At 40.0% G+C, this 18,149-nt stretch overlaps 1 long non-coding RNA gene across 2 annotated transcripts in view; it reads right to left on the bottom strand.

The window, feature by feature from the left end:
• LOC130361792 (uncharacterized) overlaps window positions 1-17,875 on the bottom strand; it is a 111,497-nt gene extending 93,622 nt beyond the window's left edge. The window contains exons 1-2 of one of the 2 annotated variants that reach the window (XR_008891154.1): window positions 17,684-17,875; window positions 15,738-15,778 (exon numbers count right to left, since the gene is read on the bottom strand). This is a non-coding gene — a long non-coding RNA (uncharacterized LOC130361792). The remainder of the gene's footprint in view (window positions 1-15,737; window positions 15,779-17,683) is intronic. The other variant, XR_008891155.1, reaches the window with a different exon arrangement.
• Window positions 17,876-18,149: the final 274 nt, after the last annotated feature.

Here is an 18,149-nt window from a genome sequence, read left to right as displayed (position 1 = left end):
TGCTAGTACCGAACACTTCCTGAAGGATTGTCCTATCCGTCCTCCCCGCCTGGAAAGACGTCCGCTGACTCCGCACAAAGGTGAGACAGTCCTTGATGTCTACTCTGCTTCTCCACGTCTTACTGTGCCTGTGCGGATGTCTGCCTCTGCCTTCTCCTTCTCTGCTGTGGCCTTCTTGGACTCTGGATCTGCAGGAAATTTCATCTTAGCCTCTCTCGTCAACAGGTTCAACATCCCGGTGACCAGTCTCGCCAGACCCCTCTACATCAATTGTGTAAACAATGAAAGATTGGACTGTACTATACGTTTCCGCACGGAGCCCCTTCTAATGTGCATCGGATCTCATCACGAGAGGATTGAACTGTTGGTCCTCCCCAATTGCACTTCTGAAATCCTTCTTGGACTTCCCTGGCTTCAACTCCATTCCCCAATCCTGGATTGGTCCACTGGGGAGATCAAGAGTTGGGGGCCCTCTTGTTCCAAGGACTGCTTAAAACCGGTTCCCAGTAAACCTTGCCGTGTCCCTGTGCTTCCTCATGTAACCGGTCTCCCTAAGGCCTATATGGACTTTGCGGACGTTTTTTGCAAAAAACAAGCTGAGACTCTACCTCCTCACAGGCCTTATGATTGTCCCATTGACCTCCTCCCGGGCACTACTCCACCCCGGGGCAGAATCTATCCTCTGTCCGTCCCAGAGACTCTTGCCATGTCTGAATACGTCCAAGAAAATTTAAAAAAGGGCTTTATCCGTAAATCCTCCTCTCCTGCCGGAGCCGGATTTTTCTTTGTGTCCAAAAAAGATGGCTCTCTACGTCCTTGCATTGACTACCGCGGTCTTAATAAAATCACGGTTAAGAACCGCTACCCCCTACCCCTCATCTCTGAACTCTTTGATCGTCTCCAAGGTGCCCATATTTTTACCAAACTGGACTTAAGAGGTGCTTATAATCTCATCCGCATCAGAGAGGGGGATGAATGGAAAACGGCATTTAACACCAGAGATGGACACTTTGAGTATCTGGTCATGCCCTTTGGTCTATGCAACGCCCCTGCCGTCTTCCAAGACTTTGTTAATGAAATTTTTCGTGATCTACTATACTCCTGTGTTGTTGTATATCTGGACGATATCCTGATTTTTTCTGCCAATCTTGAAGAACACCGCCAGCATGTCCGTATGGTTCTTCAGAGACTTCGTGATAATCAACTCTATGCCAAAATAGAGAAATGTCTGTTTGAATGCCAATCTCTTCCTTTTCTAGGATACTTGGTCTCTGGCCAGGGACTACAAATGGACCCAGATAAACTCTCTGCCGTCTTAGATTGGCCACGCCCCTCCGGACTCCGTGCCATCCAACGTTTTTTGGGGTTCGCCAATTATTACAGGCAATTTATTCCACATTTTTCTACCATTGTGGCTCCTATTGTGGCTTTAACAAAAAAAAATGCCGATCCCAAGTCTTGGCCTCCTCAAGCGGAAGACGCCTTTAAACGACTCAAGTCTGCCTTTTCTTCGGCTCCCGTGCTCTCCAGACCTGACCCATCTAAACCCTTCCTATTGGAGGTTGATGCCTCCTCAGTGGGAGCTGGAGCTGTCCTTCTACAAAAAAACTCTTCCGGGCATGCTGTTACTTGTGGTTTTTTTTCCAGGACCTTCTCTCCGGCGGAGAGGAACTACTCCATCGGGGATCGAGAGCTTCTAGCCATTAAATTAGCACTTGAGGAATGGAGGCATCTGCTGGAGGGATCAAGATTTCCAGTTATTATTTACACCGATCACAAGAACCTCTCCTACCTCCAGTCTGCCCAACGGCTGAATCCTCGTCAGGCCAGGTGGTCTCTGTTCTTTGCCCGATTTAATTTTGAAATTCACTTTCGGCCTGCTGATAAAAACATTAGGGCCGATGCTCTCTCTCGTTCCTCAGATGCCTCTGAAATTGAACTCTCTCCTCAACACATCATTCCTCCTGACTGCCTGATTTCCACTTCTCCAGCCTCCATCAGGCAAACTCCTCCAGGAAAGACCTTTGTTTCTCCACGCCAACGCCTTGGGATCCTCAAATGGGGTCACTCCTCCCATCTCGCAGGTCATGCGGGCATCAAGAAATCTGTGCAACTCATCTCTCGCTTCTATTGGTGGCCGACTCTAGAGACTGATGTGGTGGACTTTGTGCGAGCCTGCACTATCTGTGCCCGGGATAAGACTCCTCGCCAGAAGCCCGCTGGTTTTCTTCATCCTCTACCTGTCCCCGAACAACCTTGGTCTCTGATTGGTATGGATTTTATTACTGACTTACCCCCATCCCATGGCAACACTGTTATTTGGGTGGTCGTTGATCGATTCTCCAAAATGGCACATTTCATCCCTCTTCCTGGTCTTCCTTCAGCGCCTCAGTTGGCTAAACAATTTTTTGTACACATTTTTCGTCTTCACGGGTTGCCTACACAGATCGTCTCGGATAGAGGCGTCCAATTTGTGTCTAAATTCTGGAGGGCTCTTTGTAAACAACTCAAGATTAAATTAAATTTTTCTTCTGCATACCATCCTCAATCCAATGGACAAGTAGAGAGAATTAACCAGATCTTGGGTGACTATTTACGACATTTTGTTTCCTCCCGCCAGGATGACTGGGCAGATCTTCTACCTTGGGCCGAATTCTCGTATAATTTCAGAATCTCTGAATCTTCCTCCAAATCTCCGTTTTTCGTGGTGTACGGCCGTCACCCTCTTCCCCCCCTCCCTACCCCCTTGCCCTCTGGTCTGCCCGCTGTGGATGAAATTTCTCGTGATCTTTCCACCATATGGAAAGAGACCCAAAATTCTCTCTTACAGGCTTCTTCTCGCATGAAGAGATTCGCAGATAAGAAAAGAAGAGCTCCTCCCATTTTTTCCCCTGGAGACAAGGTATGGCTCTCCGCTAAATATGTCCGTTTCCGTGTCCCGAGCTATAAGTTGGGACCACGCTATCTTGGTCCTTTTAAAGTTTTGTGTCAAATTAATCCTGTCTCTTACAAACTTCTTCTTCCTCCTTCTCTTCGTATCCCTAATGCCTTTCACGTCTCTCTTCTTAAACCTCTCATCCTCAACCGTTTTTCTCCTAAATCTGTTCCTCCCACTCCTGTTTCCGGCTCCTCGGACATCTTCTCTGTTAAAGAGATTTTGGCCTCTAAAAAGGTCAGGGGAAGAACTTTTTTTTTAGTGGATTGGGAGGGTTGTGGTCCAGAAGAGAGGTCCTGGGAACCTGAGGACAATATCCTGGACAAAAGTCTGATCCTCAGGTTCTCAGGCCCCAAGAAGAGGGGGAGACCCAAGGGGGGGGGTACTGTTACGCCGAGCGCTCCGGGTCCCCGCTCCTCCCCGGAGCGCTCGCTACACTTCCCTCACTGCAGCGCCCCGGTCGGTTCCACGGACCCGGGGCGCTGCGTTACCACCTCCGGCCGGGATGCGATTCGCGATGCGGGTAGCGCCCGCTCGCGATGCGCACCCCGGCTCCCGTACCTTACTCGCTCCCCGTCAGTTCTGTCCCGGCGCGCGCGGCCCCGCTCCCTAGGGCGCGCGCGCGCCGGGTCTTTGCGATTTAAAGGGCCACTGCACCGCTGATTGGTGCAGTGGTTCCAATTAGTGTTTACACCTGTGCACTTCCCTATATCACCTCACTTCCCCTTCACTCCCTCGCCGGATCTTGTTGCCCTAGTGCCAGTGAAAGCGTTCCTTGTGTGTTCCTTGCCTGTGATTCCAGACCTTCTGCCGTTGCCCCTGACTACGATCCTTGCTGCCTGCCCCGACCTTCTGCTACGTCCGACCTTGCTTCTGTCTACTCCCTTGTACCGCGCCTATCTTCAGCAGCCAGAGAGGTTGAGCCGTTGCTAGGGGATACGACCTGGTCACTACCGCCGCAGCAAGACCATCCCGCTTTGCGGCGGGCTCTGGTGAAAACCAGTAGTGACTTAGAACCGATCCTCTAGCACGGTCCACGCCAATCCCTCTCTGGCACAGAGGATCCACTACCTGCCAGCCGGCATCGTGACAGAGTGTAATAGACTCCTTGAGATTGGAGCTCATTTACTGATCAGCTCGAGCCATGTAATACAGCCTGTAAGTAGAGTTTGCTTTGACAACCACAATAGAAAAGCTACATAAATATTTTGCCCTTCTTGGCTTTCCTCCAAACCCACTTGTCTTAAGATAACCTCTTATGAACTTTCCCTTCAATTCCTTGGTCCTTATATATATATATATATTTTTTTTTAACACAGATCAGTCTAGTGTGTTACAGAACATCATATTTTGGCCTCCTTATGGGTACTGAACTCTTAATGTCTCTGTCCTCGGACCATCTACACTCGCCACATTTTCACAGACTTCTAGTGCAGAAAACAAGATCAATGAAATCCTGGACACCAAAAAGAAATGTCCTGCTTGCTCACCTCCAGTGTTGCCTGGTGCCTTGCTCTCAGTCACTTCTCCATATGGCTGCTATAGCCATTGGTTGTATGTATCTGCTGGCTCTCAGGCACCTAAATGACCAGAGCCTATAATTCCCTTCTTACTTTAGCCAATATATAAGTGACCCCCTTCCTATTGCTTCTTGACTGAGTAAAAAGGTCCCTTAGGTTCTAGGTTCTTCTAAGGTGTGTTTATCTCAGTTCCATTTGCCGATGAATTAACTTATATATTTGTCCACATCGTCTTGTCTGCTGTACAGCCAATCCTCACATAAGGATGGTTAATGAAAAAATGTTCAATCAAACAAGCTAAAATGGGGGAAATTCTCAGACACCAATTTCCCCCCCAGCTGTAATATTGCTTTGCATAATACGATCATGCCGAGCACTTGGGTGTTTATTTGTACTTTTGTCCTTGTATGATAGAAAACATATTTGAAGATATAAAAATGTGTTTACCTAAAGATTTATATCGTGTGGTGCACAGTTTGGTCCACAAGTTGTTATTGAGCTATATGGGAGCAAGTCTCTGTTAGTGCACACATTCCTTGTGTTCATTGGTAAAACCAACATAATATGTATGGACTTGTGTAAATGGTGCAAACACTGTTTACGCAGCCTGTATTCTTAGAGAAAGCAGAGAATATGATGTCTTCCAGAATTCAGTTTTTCTCTAATTTTACAGCCAAAATGTGGTTATTATAATGGTATTAGACTATGGGGCATGGATATAACCTATTGTGTCACCACAAACATTATTCTGGGTCTCAATTCATTCGTTGGGTTTGAATAGTAAAAGTTTCCAGGAAGTCTATTTGGAAAGCATTACAATAATAGTGATGTCAATTATCAGATCAATGTTTTTATAGTGCTACTATATAAATAAAGGAAAGCATTTCTGTCATAAATCTATATTGAAATGTTATTTGTAATGTAACTGATCTTATGACCCCAACGAATGATAACATCACAACAACAAGTCCAAGGAAACTCTTGAGTTGATGTAAAATAAGAAACACTTGAAATGATTCTACAAACAAAACTGCATAGCCTTGTTTAAATACTGCATATTAAGGTACAAAAGAGATTCATGACCACAAGATTATAACTATATACTTACCCTATATCCAGCAGGGGCTCATTACTGTACATAGTCTCCACAGTGGTAGACAAAAAAAGAATGGAGCTATTGATTTTAACCATCCAACTATAATAAACCCTAAAAAAATAGGTAACACAAAAGAATTCATACATTGTATTTTACATTTGCCAGTCCAGTCATAAAGTAAGAGCATTCCTTCTGAAGACACTAATCTTTCCTAATAAGCATCCACCAGGAATGGGATCCCACTGTGAAGAAATGGAAATCTTAAGTTCTTCATGCTACTGGCCCCATGGAGTTCAATTCAAGCTCTGTTTAATCTATAAAAATCAATATTGAGTATGTGTGCTATAGGATCATTCCATCTAAAAGTATCTAGTAGGAAATATGGGACAGATACAATAGAGCAGCCAAGCACATGTAATTTATCCAACAAATCCACAGCACTCAAACATTGATTTTTTGCAGTTTGCAAGTGACTGAGCAGCGGAAAAAAGATCTTATTTAAAAAAATACTTGGGGCTAACTATATCCGACATTCTGCCTTCTGGTTATTTATTGTTACGCGGCTGATAACTGTTCCAGGTCATCTCAAACCGTTTACTCGAAGAAGTACAACAACATATATTTTTTTTCCTCATTCTGCGGCAAGGAAGAATAATTTTTCTGAAATCCCAGTCAACATACCTATGGAGCGATTTAATGTTTAAACATATCTTTCTGCATGCTGCTAACTTGAAAGAAGGAATGAAAAGAAAATTGTACATATCCAAAAGGCTGTATTTTTTTCATAACATATTAAAGTGCGCAATTCAATGACTGGAATAATAGCACAGAGATACCAAATTTTGAAACGTAATTATAACTTCGGAAATCTCTATTAAAACGAGACATAGAAATATTTCCAGTGGGAAGTAATTGGAGTTATTAAAAAAAAAAAGGAGATATGTTTTACCATAACAAAAGCCGAGAATATATTTATTTTATGGGCTGCCTTCTGGAAAAAAAAGCATGTTTGCTCTTGTCTGAGAATTTGTTGGGATTTTTTATTTTTTTAATTTCTGGTAGCTTGCTCTATGTAATCTGCTATATGATAAACATCCTTGTGCTGTGGATCAACTTCTGGCTGACAAGAAATAGTTCCGAACGGTTAACCCTTTGACAGTTGACAGTAACGATCCATTAAATGGGCATACATAATAACAAATAAATAAAAATTGCCATCTACTATTTGCAAACTATATAATTTATGAATAAACCATTATTTAGAAAAAAAAGTCATGATTCAGACCAATTAATAAAAAATAAACAGCATTAAAAACATTTGTAGTAGAGCTGTTTTTTCCAAGTTGAAAGGAAGGTTTGCATGTTGCAGTCTTGTATACATTTTGAAATTTATGTTTAATAATAATAAAAGAAAAAAAAATCATCCATCAATATTAGCTCTACTATTGAGAAGAAAATGAAAAAAAAATCTTGGCTCTATTATGGTATGCTGTGTGATATATTGATAATTCCATTACGGAGAACAGATCTGTAGGAGTTGTCGTGTAAAGATGTAAAGAGACACAGTGGCGTGTTCATAAGTGAAGCTGATAGTTCCTCAGGGATACTCACAGGTAAATCAATATATTGGGATTCATTCCCCGGCTCTATAAAATAGTCTTTTCCAGTGTGTAATTGGTTTTGAACCTCTACAATTACAAGAAATTGAAATGACAAGTGGGTTATATGACTGGGATTGCATGAATGTGATTTGACCATAAATAGTATTAATAGTGGAAATCTATAACCTCTACTGTTATATATGTTTTCGTCTCTCTCCAAATCTTTACTAGCTCCCCGCTTATCTATTTCCGGCCAATGTATTTTCTTATCGAAAAAGGAAAGTGAGCAATCTGACAAAACAGCGTTATCGAATTTTTTCAGCCAAGACCCACATGTCATTCACAATTCAGACATGCTGGGGGTTGATTGATGGATTGGTTTGTGACAAATGAAACTCAGATCAACAGCTCTGCACCTTTTCCCCATCAGGGACCACAGTAAAGCATAACTCTGTAACAATGGTAGGATTAGGGATGCATTAGCTCTCCATCGACCCAGACCATCCATTCCCATCAATACTTCCTACGTAATAACCTGCAGCTATGATAAGAAAACAATAGAAGGAGAAAGGGGAAGGAGAAAACAAATCAATAGAAGAAGGGAATGTCTGAAAGATGCCTTGGACAGAAGGAGGAAAAAATATTTGCTGAACTGAGGGCATAATGTCCAGTGACAAGAGGACAATGCAATGTCAGAGTTTATCAGTGACAAAAACTGACTGAAAGAGTTGTAAGTAACGCAGGACAGTATTTGGAGGGGAGCCTCTTTGAATAGATGCATATAGCGACATTAACTTTTCCATTACTTTAATAGTTCTTTCAGCTTACATGGAGGGAATAGCATTGTACTTACATAAACATAACACCATCCATTGTAGACCTGCAAATGTAACTTTCTCTATGCTTTTGTGGTAGCACTCTGCAAAGATCCCATCCGTGATACCATTGTTATGATGACTGTGTTTGATTGGACAATGAGTGTTTACATGCTGACATTTTTTGACATGATGTGAACACATCCTTAATAACATTGATCAGAGTATGACATTGGAAGGCCATTCATTTCTAGGCTGAGGACTAAAATAGTGTCTGGTCCTGACACCTGGTCATGACCACAATCAGATTAACATCAGCCATGATATCAGCAATGATCGTCTAGTGAAAACAATCACCACGGGTTATTGGAACACAGTGCTTATCAATAGATGTCATGGGAAGGTGCAAAAAACATTAAGAATGAGTTTTTACATGCCAGTCTTGAAGGCCTACTCCGCCCCTAGACATCTTATCCCCTATCCAAACTTTGCTCTGAGCCGAATGATTGGCGATGAGGGGCGGAGGCTTGTGATGTCACGGCCACACTCCCTCAATGCAAGTCTATGGGAGGGGGCATGACTGCCTTCACACCCCCTCCTATAGACTTGCAGTGAGGGGGCGTGTTCATGACGTCAAGAGCGGGCCATGGTTGTGACATCACGAGCTTCCAGCACTGCACCCAATGCTCTAAAGGAACGCTGGGTGCAGCAGGGAGATCCTTTAAGAAAATCCTGCTGGATTTAGTCTAGCCAGGTGTATTAGGGCCACGTCTTTGGCTGCCCTGTGTATTTCTAACTGAAACCTACACCAGCAAGAGTGGCATAGGTTTCAACAAAAGCTTATTTAAGTTTTATTAAATTCAGCAGGAGTGGGATACCATACTCACTTTCTGCAAGCCCCACCTCCTTGCTGAGTATGGTATAAAATAATAAAAAGTCGCAAAGTTTTTAGCAACATTTTGTAACTTTTTGTGAAACTACAATACTGGCATATGTGATTAACAAATTCCCTCCGCAGTTTTAACTCAGCCTAGGTTAGAATTGCTTTTGAGATTAGTTTATAATTTCCATATTTTATATCAAGTGTAAGGATCCGAAGGGTTAATCTGCACTGAAAGCTTTTGTTTGGTCTTGTTTCTATGGTTACATCTGTCTGCTGAGAATGGTCAGCTTACGTTGATCATAGCACCTGTTCTGGCTCCTATATAAGCTGGCAGTCTGCTCTCACACCTTGCCTGCTAAAGAGCTCTGTGTACTCCTAGCTAGAATTTATATTGTATCTGTTATATCTGGCCTTTTGACCCTTTGGCTCCGCTCTCTGACTCTTCTCCTGGCTTCGTGAATTGGCTTATCTGTTACCTCTCGGTATCGACTCGGACTGTGGACAGCGACTTATTGTGTGTATGTTTAGTTATTTTTCTGTTAGTCTGAGTGATTCCATTCTGTGTCCCGACCTCTGTCTGCATTATTGTTTATTATTTTGACTGGATTGACCTCACTTTTTGTAAGTAGGGACCATCACTGTGGTTACAGACCCGCTACCTAGGGCAGATACGTAAGTAGGCAGGGATAGGGGTAGTGGGCGAGAATAGTGTGCACTCCTTCCCTGCCCAGATGTGGCATCAAGATTGTAGGAACTGTATCAAGATTGTAGAAACTCTATCTAAACAGACAAATACCTGAGAGACTATGGCAATCTTAGGATATCTTACCTTCTTTTCTCACTAGACAATTACACTTTGAGAAGAAACAGCATCAGCCATTGAATTTGCAAGAACTTATATATCTAATTTTCTTTGAAAATAGCAAAATGTGCACTATTTATCCCTATGGATATTCCAGTGACTTGTTTCAAGAGTAAAATTATTGTGTTTTGTGGGGTTAATTATTGTGTTAATATGGGGTTAATTGGCATCTACCTCATAATGATTTTTGCCTTCCTTTGGATTAACACAGAAGGGATATAGGTTGAATTAGATGGACATTACATTGTCTTTTTCAACCTTATCAACGACATAATTAAAGGGATACTCTGCCCCCGCGATCTCCATGCTGCACCCGGCGTTCGTTTAGAGTGTCGGGTGCAGCGCCGGAGTGCTGGAGGTTCGTGACGTCACGGCTGTGCCCCGATCATGACATCACGGCCACGACCCTTCAATGCAAGTCTATGGGAAGGGGCGTGACGGCCGGCCCGGAGTGAAGTTTGCTCCGGGCACCAGATTTCTGGATGGCGGGACCCCCGTGATCAGACATCTTATCCCCTATCCTTTGGATAGGGGATAAGATGTCTAGGAGTGGAGTACCCCTTTAAGAGTCAAGACCATAAAGATCAAGAAAAATGTCTGGTCAGGTAGGAAAAACACAATTCCCATATCACTGACTAAATTAGACTATCGTTAAAAAACACCTTTACCTAAAACATGTCCTGAATAAGCCATTGTGGAATTAAGATCTGTGGTTGGATGAAACAAAGACTAAACGTTTTATTATAATAATTCTGTATATAGAAACAGACACAAACCTTTCAGTACTGTATGTCTTAGAAGAAACATTGGGAGAACATACAAACTTCACGCAGATGTTGCCCTTGGGCGAATCTGAACCTGAGATACTAGTGCTTCATGCCAAAAGTGTTAATTATTGTGCTGCTAATAAAGTATACATCTGGAGCAATATATTGCTTTTAGAGAGGAATTCACTGCCACAGTGGCACATTGAATGTCTACTACAAGTGACTCCATGTCAGTATTAACAGGGGTTCTCAAATCTGTATATATCATGCCTTTATAAGTACTTACTAAAATATACATGAGGGATCTTAAGTAGATTTTTAGGAGCAGGAGCTTTACCTATGAAAAATATGAATTCCTGATTTCTGAACAGATTACTAATAACCTAGTGCCAGATAACATACTGCTTTCAAAGGCTGGATTCACACAGTGGGAAATGGTTAAAAAAAACAGAACAAAAAAAATATTTTAGATATCAAAAACAATAATGTGTTCTGTTAATGTCTATGGAAAAGCAGCTATCAGTGCACACATTGTAAAAGAAAATGGCCATATGTTCAATGTTCGAATTAAAGTGGTTATCCAGGAATAAAAAAACAGAGCTAATTTCTTTCTGTCTCCAGGTTGGGTGTGGTATTACAACTTGGCTCCATTCACTTCAATGGAACTGAGCTGCAGAACCACACCCAACCTGGAGACAGATGGGAAGCCATTTTTTTAAGAAATTTGCTCTGTTTTTCTATTCCTGGATAACCACTTTGAGGCCTTTTTTTAACAATATGTGCACCTACAGCTGCTTTTTCAATAATTTTAATATAACATATTTAAAAAAAAAAAAAAGTGGAAAAGCACTGTGAACCCAGCTTAATAGTTAGATAATCTCATCACATGAGTGGTCATTGGTCATTTTTTTCTTCTAAAGTACCATCTAGATAAATCACGACAAGCCAGACTGTCCAAATAGACTGATAGTAGATGCCACTAAAAGTATAGCTGTATGAGAGATGAGTTTTAGTCACTTGTCTCCCTATTTAGCACAGTATGATGTTTTTTTCTCTTCTTAGTTCTACCTGCCTGATAAAATACTTCAAGGGTTATTAATTTGTAATATTATAGGCAGTTTACCTTAATAAATGGTATGTGACATCTATATTTCAGCTGATAATCTTATATTAAATTCACTCATCCTAAAATGATTTGCATGGCAGCTCATGCTTAAAATATAAATGTATCCTTAGTATTTAATATAACATGAAACTAAGTACTGCCATTTAATGCTTCATCTTCCATTTAAATGTACCAAATGTGTGGTTGCTAAATGAGTGCTTTTACTCTGGGTGAATACAACAGAGGCAGGAGATTGATGGTGTCTATTGTGCAGAGAATAGGATCTGGTATTACACTAGACAGGGCATGGTTCCCAAAGCTGGTTTTAAAGACTGGGTTCACCTTTTTTTAACCACAAAGAATAAACTATAAAATAGCTTACATAGCAATTCCCATATATATTTTATTGGAAACATTCCCTTTAACAGCATGATCATTGAAAATACAGCAGAACAAAAAATTTCCTTGACATCTGTGTAAAGCGTTTACCAAACTTTAGTCTCTTTATTGGTTAGGTTATGTTGTATACAGTAGTGTCTACCTGTACATAAAACAATGATAAAGAATCTTTAATTCTCTATGGCTCTGGGTTACGTATGGATGGGAATGGTTCTGATAATGACACTGTATAAATGGAAAGAGTAAATGCAGTTTGGACCCAGTTCACATTAGCATTGTAATTTCCATTGTTCTGCTCCATCTTAGGGGTAGACCAATGAAAGTAACAGCAGTGCCATATCCCTTACATGCCATACACCATGGGTGCCCAATGGACCCCACTGAATTTTATGGGGTTGGTGGGTATTCTTTCATTGTTTAAAGAAGTTACTGGAAAATAGGAAGCTGCATGCTGTGCTATTATGCCCTGCGTTTTTGTCAGAATCTGTGACGGAACCTTAACAGCCTCTTATTTATTCATTTCCAGGAGAATTAGTTATTCATTTCCAGGAGAATTAGAATATTTTCAATAAAATATTATTGTCAGCATATTTCACATTTCTCACATTAATCCCTTTTTCCCTATTAGACACATGCATAGCACTTAAAACCTAATTACCAGGATGTTTTAGGGTGCGGAAGAAACTAAAATACCTGGAAAACCCATCAAAACCCAAATATAACATAAAAAAGCTTCCCATAAATGTTCCCCCTATCCTGTCGAGCCCAGGACCCCAATGCCGTGCAAGAGGACGCAACAGTGTAAAACACTAATCCTATCTGTTGAGACATGCTATAATTTGTTATATATATATATATATATACAAGAAAGATGATGGGACTATTATACTTGAATAAAAATAAAAAAAGTAGAAAAAGAAAAAGTAGTACTGAAAGAAAATATGTTACCAAGCATGATCAGGTAGGTATTTCTATAATTCATTATCAGAACATTAGTCTCAGCTCTGCATTTACATGTGAAAGTATTTTATTATAATGGAGAAGATTTTTTACAAGTAAATTTGTTCCCATGGTAGCAAAAAGAGAGAAAAGCAACAGTAGGGATTGTTTCACATTCACACACCATAGAGGTAAAGATGCCAGATAGCCTTACTGATCCACGGGACAGTTTTGTCCCATTTGGACCATGAAGTCATAACCTATCAGATTGTGAGAAAAATTGTCCCTAACAAGGGGCTTATGTATCTATCAGGGTATGTGGGGAAATGCAGCAAAGACTACATATATATATATATATATATTATATCACTCTGCAGTGAGCCTCATGCAGTGAGTTATTTAGAAACTTTATTGATCACTGTATTGTAAGCCGTATACTTCCATTATGGATAGTGTCCATTTTCGATCCAATATACACTTCCGATGGGCACTTGAAACCATAGCATGTTGCTGTATTTTTATACATATATGTGCCCACTGCATTATTGCCATAGCAGTAATTTTTAAAAGGATATACACACATGATATACTTTTACTACAGGATACATTGATCTTACAGTCCTCCTCCCTTAGACAAGTTGCAACTGTTTGTAATTTTGCGCATCTGTGCCGATTTAGCCGATCCAGCATTCAACCAATATGAATAATAAAAGACAATACTAATCCTGACCTAAGTTCTCTATGATAATATAACTAGTTGTTACTTTTTAAGCATTCTTGATTAAGATCATGTTGAAATTCTAGGCATACATATTATATTGTTGACTTACATGAATACTATCACACATACATATGAGTGTGTTATTATATGTTTTTCTGTAATTAAATATAAAGCTACATGTATGTATATAGTTAAATGATAATTAAAAGTCTTCCTTTACATGTATAAATGAGTGGCCATTCTCTATTGGAGATAAGCGGCCAAGTACATATTGTGTGGAAATTAATTTATACCACATCTAATCATGTCCAATTGTGTTCCAAACGGTAATTGAAACAGAGTAGAACAAAAGCTGGCATATTAGATGCACACAAGATAAATTCACAGGTGCATTATCTGTGCGGGGCTTGGTCACCTTCTGAAGGATGTCCATTTGTCATTGGCCTTTCCTCATTTGCGTCTTGTTAACAAGTGCAGAAGTAAAGGGAGCCTGGAGTAATTGGCTCGGAGTTACTAATGAATTAATTAACTTCAGTCTATTTTACCTAACCTTAAATAATAAGCATCTTCTTTGGACTAAGCAATAGGACTGACAGGCTGAGAAAAACAGACATGTAGCAAAGCTCTTGAAAATTAATGAGAAACGGGGAAAGAATCAATGTACTTTCTGCTTGCTGAAAACCGACACAAGACAGATACAATAAAGAATGAATACATACAGTCAGGTTAGAAAAATAGGCCTGAAAAAGTGGGCAAATTCAATTACAGAAGTAATTAGGAGATATAGGGGAAGGCTGCCTTTTGGGATTTTGCCAGAAAACATGAATTAATAAGAGTGAATAGAAAGCGTCCATACAGTAATTAAGAGGCAATCACCTATGCCAATGAGTACCTGGTGCAGCCTGAAGCTATTAATTCAGCGATCAAAAATATTTTTCGGTGATTAATACAGCAAATTTACTTTAAAAAGACCAATTCCTGGAGAGATATCAAGACAATAGCACCTTATTTGTCATTCTGGCATTTATATAGCTAATTAAATTCTACACTTTGCAAAAACCATACAGGCTTATCTGGCTTAGCAAAAGGAGCATTTAATCCTTACTTTGCAGGGGTATCTTAAGTATGGAATCAGCTGTAGAAATGATTCTTTGACTTTTTTTTTATACTAGCTGGAGATTGACATTTTGGGGGATTAGTAAACCTGGTTTACAGGCATTTATATCAACAACCAGCATTACTGAGCGTACAAGACCTCATAAATATGTAGATATGAACACATCATATTGTGGATATTACTATGGTGTTACATTTGGAAAAGTTTTGTATTTAGTGCATGTTTTTTTTGTTATTTTTTGTTACCTAGACTTAAAATGCACTAGGGATGATTTAAAAGAGTGAGACAGGGAAATTGTTGCCTGTGTGAACATGTTCTGTGTGTAGTGTTGCAGAATATGTTAGGATTACAAAAATACTGGATGATAATTTTCATCTGGGGTGAGCAAAGTTTTTGTTCCTCCCACCATCCTCCCAAGTCTATTACATGTGCTACACTGACAAACTTTCCAGCTTGACAATAGATGACTCCAGCCCAAAAATGACATCGTGTGACCTCTCTTCAGACTCCGGTTGACAAGCCTAAGTAGACTGTAACTTCTGTTTTGACAAACTGATGGAATGGCTTCATGTTACCCAAAGACATCATCATGTCCAAGTCAGAACAGTGGGAGTCTTTCAGAGTGCATATTAGAGATTCTTAGTCTCCAACTAGTAACAACATAATAAGACATGACATGACGTCTTCATAAGCAAACAATACAAGTCATCTATGTTTTGCAGTTAGCTGGATATGAGTATGTTTGGATGACTAATGTAAAATGCATCCTTACATATTCATGCAATGGCATTAATTGCTTAGCTGTGTACTTTTTGTTTGTTTTGTTTGCTTTGTTTTAGACCTTCAAGGATTTTTACCCAGGGAACCATATTCTGGATGCTCGACAATGGAAGCAAATAAAGGGTCAAGTGGAAAAGGGGGAAAAAAAAGAAAATAAATCAACACTATGGAGTTAGTGTTAGCAAACAAACACTTACTTTTTTGGAGTCTACGACATTGTAGCTTTATTGTTGAACAGCTTGTCCCATATAAAAGAGATGGAGAACAAAATCTTGAATTTAATACATGCAAAGTACATTTAAATAACTGGATATTTAACAGAGACCTGACATAGCCTCATCACTATCACGTGGGAGCAGCAGGAGTCTAAAATGGATGAAACACTGCAAAATGTCAGGGAAAATATCATACATAAATATGTATATTACCGAGGAATATGTTTCATTTTGAACATGACACATTAATTAAAACTCAAATTAACATGTAAAGTAAATTACAATTCTGCATAGCGGTGTTGTATGTTCTCTAGGTTAAACAATACGGATGTGTAAAGTAGTTTATTACAATGACAGTACTACCAGGGGGAAATGATGTAGTGGTGCTGAATCTACTGAATATTGGCCCTTCTAAAAGTAACTCATCTGAACTTTGGAAACAGAAACAGCAATCCAATAAAAAGTTTTATTTTGCTGTAACAATAAACACAGAACTATACCAACCAGATAATAGAGAGCAGGTATAAAATATTGCAAAGTTACACCCTTAATGATATTCAGAATACTTAAAATGACATGCAAGAAAAGGGAGTATCCCACAGCAAGAAAAGGGAGTATTCATCCCACAAACCTCAGTGACTGATATGGAAATTGTAACAATATATATACACACACATATATATATATATATATATATATATATATATATATATATATATACAGAAATACTCATCTTATAAGAAAACAGAATTTCTAAATTTGGGACATGATGGTAAATTTTCTTTTAGTTGTGTAAGCCATCAATGCTTATGTATTAAAAGGGTTGATTGTAAGAAGAGAAGGTGCACCTTACAGATATGTGAGGCAATAAAGAGAAAGTAGGCCCGCAAGTACCACTGCATCTAACATAGACCTGTAGGGATGGAGCCAGTATTTTAAGAGGTAATCAAGCAGAATGAAGAGTAGTGTCCAGGCCGATCAAACAGTATCTGTAGCTGCTGGGGCTCTTGCATCTCTGCCTTTACACTAGACTGGAAACCCTTTGTACTAATTACCAGACTGTACCAGATTTTCTGGTTCAGTTCCATTTCATAATTGACTGACAATAATGCGCAAGGAAGGGGAAAATTCAGGCTCACCACCGCAAGCACAGGATCTGAAGTGGTTTCATAGGGGGCCATCATTGCCTGGCACTAAATGCAGATTTAAGCAACTCTTATCTGCACTTCCTTCCAATTCATGGGTTTTAAGAGTGAGTGAGATTAAAGTGCCGAGGTAAGAATAGCCAACCTTCAGCAGGGCACTAATTCAATTGTCTGCATCCATTACAGAACGATTATCTTGGAGACAATCATTTATGGAAGTTTGGTTTTGCAAGTATGGAGAGGTAGCCTACCCACAGCTACACCTGAGTCTCAGCACGGATAGCATTCTTCATGAGAAGTTTATCATTGTATGAATGTGTGCGCCAGACAAACCCTGTTCATCATCCCTAAGCCAGGAAACGGTTAATCTTATATGACACAAAGAAGTAAAACTGTTGATTAAAAGTCTGAGCAGTTAATTACCCTGCTTTCGATATAAGGTTATATAAACATGAATTATATTTATATCATATGTATATAACAGCAGCAGCAACTATTATTTTGACTTATGTAGGCATGGTCAGAAAGAGCTGTCATCATGAATAAAACATGAAACACGACCTTGACCTTCAAAAGTAACTACTTCTGTAACTTTCTGACTACAAGCATAACATAGGCATACAATATAGTTTAATTAGGTACGGCGACATAATGCATTCGCAATTCACCGTGAAAATACATTGTGCTTAAGTTGTGCCAGCCCCAGGGAAATATCAAAGAGTTACATGAACAGTCTCCTACTGTTAACCAGTGACACACCAGAGGTGTTCGGAAAAGTCTTACCTTCCAGTCATTGGACAAGTCTCTTTTCAGCAGGGCCTACAAGAGCTGTTATGTCCCAGGACTTTTCCAGAAAAAAAATGCCCATACAGGTGGGAAAATCGAGAAGTACAGACACCTGAGAGCAGAGAGTAGCTAAAGGAAAGAGCAGAGCAAATGAGCAAAATGTCTTCTGCCTGCACAGTCAGACCCTGTGCATGGGGAGTTACAAATGCACTGGCTATAGACTTTGTCCAAAGCTGTAGTTTTTTTTTTTTTTTTTTTTTTTTTTAGTGAAGGAAGATTAGTTCATACAAAACTCAACAATACAGCACTGAAACCCATTGTTGATATTCAACATTTTTCACATAGCGGAACAGAATAGACAATACGGTATCTAGGAAACCGCGGGCTGGATTACAGGCTGATGATATCTCGTCCTTCTGGAGGCCTGTAATCCTTTTTATTACCTACCACAGCCAAAAGAGCA

The sequence above is a fragment of the Hyla sarda genome, chromosome 3 (genome assembly GCF_029499605.1).
Source record: "Hyla sarda isolate aHylSar1 chromosome 3, aHylSar1.hap1, whole genome shotgun sequence".
Lineage (NCBI taxonomy): Eukaryota > Metazoa > Chordata > Amphibia > Anura > Hylidae > Hyla > Hyla sarda.
The sequence above is the reverse complement of the archived record's forward strand: the minus strand, read 5'-3'. Positions and strand labels throughout refer to the sequence as shown.